Genomic DNA, 9,626 nt, shown 5'->3' on the forward strand with positions numbered 1-9,626 from the left:
ATCTGGCTTCCAAAGAGGCAAGTGGACAAAACTAGAATGCTCATCTGCCCTGAAAGAAATACGTCTTTTGTCGTAATCTCTACCAGAAGTCGGAGATACAGAGATATCTTAGCACATTGCAAATAGCAAGGAATTTTTTGCTGTATAAAATGCTAACGATTTTGTTTACTGTGCTACATAGTTAACCCTATTTAGGTCCCATACTATGGACTCAATCCTGCAAAAGTATCCATAAGGATGGACTCTCAATGGTAGAGATGTTCCAAGTAGTACAGGGGATTTAGCCATGAATAGGTCATTAAAATTCCATCTTCCTTTTCACTGCTTTGAAAATCTCAGCAGGACTCCTTGTGGGTGTATAGTTCACCTGCATGGATCCCTTTGCAAGACTGAGGTCTATGGCTGAAACCATCGGCAACAACCATATTTATGGTACGTGTACCTTATTGCACTCACTGAGCTTCGGTGCCCAAATCTGGGTATGATATAGACATTAGGCCAAATCTGGCTCTCAGTTAACCTGGTGCAAGATTCAGTGGAGATGCACCACTGTCATTGAGTGCTTGTTCCATTAGTTCGTAAAGGATTCAGAAGTAGTTCTGAAGCAAGTATAGGATTAAGTAAGTCTTGCTTGGCTTTTGTTTTGGAAAGTGGATTTCCATGTCCATTTCAGATTTGTTTCTGTGTTATCACTGAACAAAAGCAGCTTTTCCTTGTATTGTTTTTTTCATATTGTTTGTTTTGTCATGTGGTAACTTGCAAGTATGTACTTCTACAATGAAGGGCCAAATTGAGACTTGGAGTAAGTAAGTGAAACTCTACTCATTGTAGCTGCTCACAGTAGGTCTGATTTTTGCATATTGTGTTCTTCCCACCCTGTGATAGACGCTGTTTTGCTATAATTTGGTTTCTGTCTCCTGTGTTTGTACACAAGCAACTTGAACAAGCCATTGACAAAGTCCTGATGATGAACTGATTGCCATTACGACAGGTATTGTGTGCATTCTGCCAGCTGACATTTTGAACTTCTCCTTTAATGCAGGCTGCATGCTCTTATTTGGGAAATGGAGGAGAGGTAGGTATTCCCCAATTAAATCTGGTGGGGTCACATACCTCCTAATTACAGGCTAACTCATTGTGTCTAACTGTGACAGATATGCTTGGAAAATTGCATTTAATACCTAAATACACACGAGCAACTGAACATGATTGGAAGTGCTTAGCCTCTTTAATTTTTTTTTACTGATGTTCTGATGACATCTCACAGGGTCAGCTGCCCCGTTTTCAGGATGCTTTGTAGTTGACACAAGGTGAATGAGGTAATATCTTTTATTGGAGCCACTTCTGTTGGAGAGAGAGACAAGATGTTACCTCACCCACCTTGTCTGTTTAAAGCCCTGGGACCGACACGGCTACAACAACACGGCGTATTGTATGTGGCACAACAGTCCTAAAACATTGAGTGACCCCTCTTGCATAATATTATTATGTTAAGATAATAAAAGCAGAAAGCAAGCCAGCCTTCCTGGGAGTGAATACAAGCATTACCCAATAAGGATCAAATCCTTCACTATTGTAACTCAGTGTAATTAAACCAGCAGAGAATTTGGCCCCGTATGTGCAAACCAGGGATAATACAAACAAGACACACACATCCAGGAAGGTTAAATTGAAAGAACACAGGGAAGCCCTTTCAAAAATACTTTAGGTCACAAGATGCCACTCCAGGGATAATTCTGATCTCAGTTACATAAGTATAAATCTGGAATTGAGTTATTCTGGATTTACAGTGGGAGCAAAATGTTGGTCCCCAGTGTTTAATTTTTGCAGACTAGATGATGATAAGGCCATTGTAGCTATTTGGGGGTCTCTTTCTCCAGGGTTTAAAAAAATATAATACATTTGTATCATACAGAAGGCAATAAAGTATTGCCTTGTATGCGATATCAAAGCAAAATGTACTACTCTTCAGCAGTATTTCTATTGCATTGAATATGTATTAATTTTTATGGGCATTATTCTCTACAGATTTACTAAATTGTACTGGCTAAATCCTCATTGGAGATTGTCAATATTTTGTAATGGTTAGCAATATGTAATGCTTAGTAATAGTCAAGTGCTCACTATGGCATGGCAGAATGCATCCGTGTCTGCCCCACCGCCCACTCTGAGCCTTGTCTCTGAGGATAGGTCTGCCTCTGACTACTGGTGTTTGAGTAAGACAATTTGGACTAGTCATGGGAATCATTCACATCGACTCCAAGTTTGTAAAATTTTTAGTGGAGTCCAGGGGTCAGGGAGTGAAGTCCCCAAATTGGCACAGCATGACGGAGGGATGGACGGGCCAAATCTGAGTGGCATTTGACCCCATGTGCCAGGTTGCAACACCTCTCAAATTTAGGGTGGGCGGGCAGGCCCCGTGGGCCCCTCCTTAGCAAAATTCTGGTTGTGCTGCCGGCTCAAATGTGGAAGGAGGCTAGCCCTGCTTTTCAGAATACTGGTGGAGCCTGGTCTCCATGGTCCCATATAACCCAACACCTATTATCACCCACCATTGTAACAGCGACTACAGTATACAGATAACATTAGAGAATGACTGTGGATAGGCCAGTGTATAATCCCAGCACCAACAGAGACTCAATGTCATCCTTCAGCACTTCTGATCTAAGACCCTAATTCAGCCAGGCTCTCAAGCACATGCCTAACTTTAATGCAACTACTTACATGCTTAAAGCCAGGCATGTACTTTAGTGTCCTGCTGAATTGAAGTCTAAGTCACCCACAGGAGTATACTGTGCAGTGATTTAGGTCTTGAGGTAAGCAAAACTCTTAAGCACATGCTTAAATTTAAGCATGTCTGTAGTCTCATTGACTTGAGCAGTTTAAAGCTAAGCACATGCTGAAGGGCTTTGCTGGATTGGGGTCTTAGCTGGGACCGAGCCAAAGTTGGGTTTAAAGTGAGAAACAGTTGAGCGACAAGGGGTTCCTATAGGGCTAAAGTTATGCAAAAGAGTCAAGGAACTGAAAGGCTTTAGTAGTATCCCATTTTCCTGGAAGCAGAGGTCGGTCAGATGGAAACCTTTCCTTTCCAGGAAATACTGCAGTAGCAAAGGCACAGGTATTTTCCCTTCAAGGAGTCAAAATCGCGAACATCCTTTTGAACGTGCAATGTATTATTGCACAATATTCAGTGCCAAATTTCCTCCCACACACTGCTGCCCCTTCCCTTGAGCGAAGTATAAATCTTTGTGGCTGGAGAGAGATTTGTTTGCTGAAATATCTAATGTAAAGATTTTATTGATCCAAAAGAGGCAAAGTAAACAGCTTTCTGAGAATGGGACCAGGATGACATGCACACGGAATCACAGATACACTAGGGCAACGTATAGGTAGAGTAGGAAAAACCCGATGGTAACAGTAAGAGCTGTCCGGGAGGATTAACTACCGAGTGGTCAGATAGAGGTTGCTGTTTTACTTCTGTTTAATTTGAATGAGGATATAATGTTTGGAGTTAAATGAAGTATGGACCCCAACCTTTACTCAAATAAGTAATATTTGAACTACTAGCCAATAGAACTACTAAGGCGAGAAAGGACTACTCCATATGAGTAAGGGACTGCTGGAGCATGCTGAAGCCCCAGGACATGCTAAAACCAAGCACTGACATACATGCAAAACTTCAAGCACATGAGTAGTTTTATTGACATCAAAGGCCCTTCTCATGTGCTATATTGTTTTGTGCTTGGTTGTCTTACTCAATCCTGACTGCACAGAGGATGAGTTTTTCCTGTGGGTCTGAGCCATTTTAGGCAGTGTTAAAATTACGCCTTGACAAACTGTATTTTATTTTTTGAACTGATTGGTGTCAAAATGGTGATGGTATCGAGATCTATGTGAAGTGCTCAGGTCACCTGGTAATATATTGTGCCCCGTTGCTTTACGTTGATAGTGCACTGATACAGTTTACATCAGCTATTCTTTCTTACCTTGGACTGTGAATTACAGCGGCTGTTGAATTTATATTTACAGCACTTTAACTATTTAAGTGGTCTGTCGCATCGTACGTGCATTTAACATGCGCCATTTCAGCTTTACACGGTCAGCAAAAACACAAAGAAAAAGAGAAAAATAACAATTTTAATACTGTACCTGTAGTGCAGGCGATTCCACCCGCCATTACACTCAATGTAACTTTGACTATACGCGATTTTCGCTTTACACGCTGACTGCGGAACGTAACCCCAGCGTAAGATGCGACAGACCTGTAGTTGTGCTCCTAACAAGCGCATGCATATTTATGGAGCTACGGTGCCGCTTGAGCTCGGCATGATTGAACAATAACATGTTTTGGTCATAACAAAGGCAGTAGGGAAGGAATTGTGTTAATAATGACAGTGATACAAAGAGATAAGGCGCCAGATCCGCAGCTAGTGTAAATTGGTGAAATCTGTGGAACTAAATCAGTTTATACCAGCTGAGAATCTGAGCCAAGGTCAATAAGCAGATATCATTGTGTGCTTTGTCAGGTGACACTTAAAAAAATTACTGTAAAATAAGAAACCTTATTATCCTGGGATGGTTTTTTTGGGCGGCGGAGGGAGAGGGGGCACGTCGCAGCTTCACAAAGAATTTCTGTCCCTTATAAATGATGTGAAATCAGCATTACTTGGCATGACGTATAGACATTACAGAGAGAAAAGACCTTGCCAGTACAGGATTTTTCTTTGTGGCACTACTTCTGCTTTGTCCAGCCCAGTTTCAAATGACCCCAGCTGATGTCAGTAGAAGCTTGTTTGGGAGGCAACCAAGCCAACATAGCACCAAAAACTTTGATTCCTTTACAACTTTTTAAAATGTTAAATAAATTTAGTGCTAGTGAAAAGTATCAGCTCTAAAGCCCTGTTCTCTAGGAACAAGATAGAGAAATCCTGGCAAATCAAGTACATTTCTTAACACCTGGGCATAGTTCTCTTGTGTAAATGAGATATGGTGGCCTGTGGTTGGAGAGCTGGTCTGGGACTTCGTAGATCTGGGTTAAAGTCCCTGCTCTGCTTTAAACTTCTGCATGACCAGGTCAGTGAGTCTCTCTGTGCCTCCATTTCCCATCTGTAAAACGGGGACAATAGCACTACCCTACTTCACAGGGGTGTGGTGAGACTAAATCCATTGACGATTGTGAGGCACTCAGATGCTATGGTATTGAGGGCTATATAAGTATATGACATGAGTAGGCCTCTGCTTATGCATGTGTCAAAGACTGACGGATGCCATTTATCTTGGCACCATTAGCAGGGGAATCCTCTTAATTATGGTCTCTCTTGGTACCATTTTTGTCACTGTCTTTTGTACAATCCCACCTCCCTCCAGAATCCCCAGTTTCCGAATATCTCTGGCTGATTTCCCCATTCTTCCCTTTTCCTTGGCAAAATTCATTCACTGTGGGCACTGACCTGAAGTCCAAGACAATACCACAATGCAGGGCTCGTCCACCACCTCCTGTAGGTGCTATTTGCAGAAACCTTCTTTATAGTGCCATAGCCACAGAACAACCAGTGTAGTTTAGGGAACTTTAGCCCCAGCCAAGTTGGGGCTGAAATTTGCTGTTTCTTTTCCTACCAGATGGTGACGCTGAGCCCTTATTCACCTCCCAAGTACATGCAGTTGGGCCCCAAAGCAGAAAACAACAAGCGCCATCTTCTCCTTAGCAATGTACAAGTGGCTTCTGCAGAGTTCTTGGCTTCTGGGAGAGGCAATGCACTGAGAAACATAGCGTTAAAGGCGCGTTGCACAGGAAAACATGGGCTGTTACCCTAAGCAAGCATGTGAAATACTGTCTTTGTATGTATCTGACATTCACTTCCAGCCAGGGAATAAGCTAGATGAGATCTAAAAGCAGAGGGGAGCTCCCCAGCATCTTCCTGGATTGGCAAAGCAGTGCTGTTACATAGCTGTCCTGTGTCTCGATAGGTGTGGTGAGCTCCCCTTCCTGTTTCAGTCTGCCTTAACCACTGCTTCCAAGTCTGAATGTTCTGAGAGCTCTCACTCCCTACCCCTGCTGACACGTGATCATGGATGCCGTAAAGCACCACAGCACACCTGTGCAGACAGGTGTCCAGAAAGAAACAAGACCCCCTATCCTCCCCAGGAGCAATGTTGACCGTGAGAGAGCTGATGAGCAGCAGTGTTTCATCCTAATGGTTTGTATGCATCTTTTCTGTATTTTATTTCATGTTCTCCATGTTTTGGGTTAGGAATAGCCAAACCATGAGGGAAGGATGGGCATGGGCAGCCATATTAGGAAAAGCTGCGGAGGCAGGCAACTGAGGATTTGCTTTCAGTCAGAGCAGGAAGAAGTTTTGCCTGCTTCTCAAGAGTGCAGGGAGCTGTTCTCTCTGAGTTCTAGAGTTCTACTGAAAACTGGGGCAGGGGTTACTCTGCAAAAGCTCAGGGCTTCTGCAGCTGATGAGGTGAAAGCAAGTTTTGCCGTTGGTGTGAATGGAAGGAGGAGCAGGCCCCTGCCTTGGAGTGCTAACCGCACGGGGGAATCCAAGGTTCAGCTCCTCAGCTATTTAGGTGCTAGCAGTATGTGAGCACTGGTGACAGGAGGAGGGTTTAACTCACTGCAGTCTGACTAATTAGCTCTAGGGTTCAGTTTTGAGTTTAGTGCTCATCTGTTTTGTTTCCATGTTTTCTTCCGTAATGGGTCTGTTCTGTTCTTAATGCTTTCATATACTGGTGTAAATAAATCTGTCTGATATTTATTGCCCCGTGTGTGATGTTTCTACTGTACCTATTTTGGTCTGCCTACAGAATATGTTAATTTACAGGAATGGATGAATCAGGGAAACATATGCTGCTACCATGTAGATAACCAAAAAGTGGGCCGGTGAGAGTCAGCAAAGAAACTGTCAAGGAGACTTCCTAATGGGGGCATACAGACCATCACGACAGAGCTGATGATCATCGTGAGTCATGAAAATAACCTAGAAACTATTATTTGGATAATTTGCAAAATGTACTTTGCTATATCTTCATTTGTACGAGTTCGCTTTTATTTTCTCAGCTGCTTCTTTGACTCTTTTCATATCACTGTCAGGGGAATGTTACTTTTAAAAGAAAGTATTTATTGGATTTTTTAAATACAGGTATTTTATATGCCTCAAGTATATTGTACAGCACAGTCACCAGCTGCTGCTTTCTCTTGCTGCGAGGCGTTGGGAATGAGTGTCTGGGCTTGTTGATTTGTATCTCCAGTATGCAGCTCTGGATCATACATATCCGGTTTGTCTGGGTTTCGTACATTGGCTTCATTTTAGTGTGAGACAGGTTACTCGGTTAACCAAATCTGCAGTGTGGTATAATATAGCTTTGAAAATGAGGGTTCAGATTCTGCTCTGTTTGCCCAATATAACCCCAGTGAAGGCATTGTGACTTGAAACCACTAAAGTCCATGGGACTGCATTGGTGTAAACGACAGCTGAATTGGACCTGATTCCTTCTAAACCTCTGGACTGGAGCCTGAAGCCAGTATAGAGTTTTTACTAAAACCTCACTGAGCAAGTATTGACTAAAAATCAGGGACCACATGATGTGGCCCTGTATGATTTAAGAACAAACTTCTGCACACACCCAGGATTTAGGCTCCCTTGTGCGAGGCACTGTACAAACAGGCTTAAGGCTTGCAGTCTAAATAGATAAGACAGTCAGGTGGGGAAAAGGAAAGATTATTTATTATCCCCATTTTGCCCCACATTTACTGGCAATTGCTCCAAAAGATTGAATCAGGACGGCTGTGCCACCACAGGTATTTTGAACATATGTCCCCCCAGTACAGAATAAATCATTGTTACCCAACTCGTGTATTACATTTCGCCTGGGGGTGTCAAAGGGCTTTACAAAGGTCAGTATCACAATCTCCTTTTTACAGATGGGGAAACTGAGGCACAGAGCAATTAACTGATTTGCCGTAAGGTCACGCAGGACGTCTGAGCCAGAGCTAATAACTGAACTCAGATCTCCTGAATCCCAGTTCAGAATCGTAACTGGGAGTTCATCCTGTTTTGACGTGAGGGCATTGTAATCTAGTGGAAAAAGCAGCTTGAATTGACAAAAGTCATTTTTTCCCCATTCTCCCCCATTCATTGACTGCAACGAAAAAATGGCCCCAAATGATTTTTTAGAAAGCAGTTAAAAAAATTATCTCCTGGACTGAGATACCCTCTGTGCCTTATTTCTGACATGAGCCAATTTTTGAAAGTGATTTATAAACCCCCCTTAGGTCTGGGGGTTTATAATGGAGATGCTGCCAGACCCTTAACTATAGCATTGTGCAGTGCAACCCTGTAATACAATGAATAATATTCATGAATCTGCCATAATGTTGGATATTATCACTCATTACCATTGTACGAAAGGGATGATTAAACTAATAGTTACTGAGAGACATTTCTGGTGACAGGACGCAATGATTAGAATAAACTGACTTCAATATACATTTAGAACTGGGAATAATGGGATGTGGCAGGAAGCCAATAAGCGAACATGGCCCGCAGCTCTGATCAATGAATTACCGTTTTTTCCCTTTGCCGCAGTGCATGGTGTTTAATGAAAAATCAATAGCCCCCTGTAATTCAAAACCGTAATCAATCGTTTGACCTGAAGCTTTCCTCCCCCTCCCTTGCAGCGAAGATGTCTTAGCCGACGACACAGTTCGTTTGCAAAGAGCAGCACTTCACAAGGCACACAGAAGGAACCTGACACCGGACCACAGCGATTTATACCTGCTGCAAAATATATGGAAAAACTGTCCTGAGGAAGTACATTGGGTACGGCCGTAGCCTCCATCATCACGCTCCCTCGCCTTAGATTGGGAGATGACAGGAAAGCTCTTTTGTTTTCCCGTCTCCCTCATACTGCTCACCCTAAGGAGCCTTTTAAGAGCCGGCTCCAGGGTGCTCACTGCCTTAGGCAAACTGGGAACTATTGGCCCCCTTTGCAGGTGGCAGCCACTCACGCAGCCAAGAGTCATGAAATGTTTTTGCTGCCTCAGGCGACCGCCTGTTCTGCCTGTATGAGAGAGCTGGCCCTGCGCCCCGCTTATTAGCACAACCTGGCAAAGAGTACTCCAGCTATAAGAACAACTCTCCAGGGGATCGGCCTGGACTTTTCAGGAGTAGCTTGCAAACTGGAGATGGTCGCTCTTGGTCGGTGCCCTGCTTAGGTTGTGCTGTGTGGCATCAGATCAGGAGAGGCCTGTTATTTCACTATGAATATGTTCATTTTCTCATCTGATGTTTTGCCTTCATTAATAACGAAGGCTCAGAATCAATATTGCAGTGCTTCATGCATGTTCTAGTTCCTCCTTACATGCACAATGCTGTAGCACCGTCCAGCTTGGAAGGGCACTACAGAAATGTTTCACAGGCTGCCGGAGGTGTATTTTACAAGCAGTCGTGACACATGTTGGGCTGTTACAGACACAACTCTGACGTGGCAGGTGAAGAGGGAAAAGTTACAGTTGGGATGGGGTTGAATACTTGGAGCCAGATCCCCCCTTGTGTAATCATTGACTTCAATGCAGCTTTGCTGATTTATATTAGCTGAGGGTCTGGCCCATTAAGCCTGAT

General features: G+C 43.3%; 1 long non-coding RNA gene across 1 annotated transcript; it reads left to right on the forward strand.

The window, feature by feature from the left end:
- Positions 1-5,231: 5,231 nt before the first annotated feature.
- On the forward strand, positions 5,232-7,092 carry LOC120406712. The gene is made up of 3 exons (XR_005599516.1): positions 5,232-5,838; positions 5,968-6,197; positions 6,828-7,092. It is a non-coding gene; the product is annotated as an uncharacterized LOC120406712 (long non-coding RNA).
- The last annotated feature ends 2,534 nt before the right edge of the window (positions 7,093-9,626 follow it).

This window comes from Mauremys reevesii, linkage group 5 (genome assembly GCF_016161935.1).
Source record: "Mauremys reevesii isolate NIE-2019 linkage group 5, ASM1616193v1, whole genome shotgun sequence".
Classification (NCBI taxonomy): domain Eukaryota; kingdom Metazoa; phylum Chordata; order Testudines; family Geoemydidae; genus Mauremys; species Mauremys reevesii.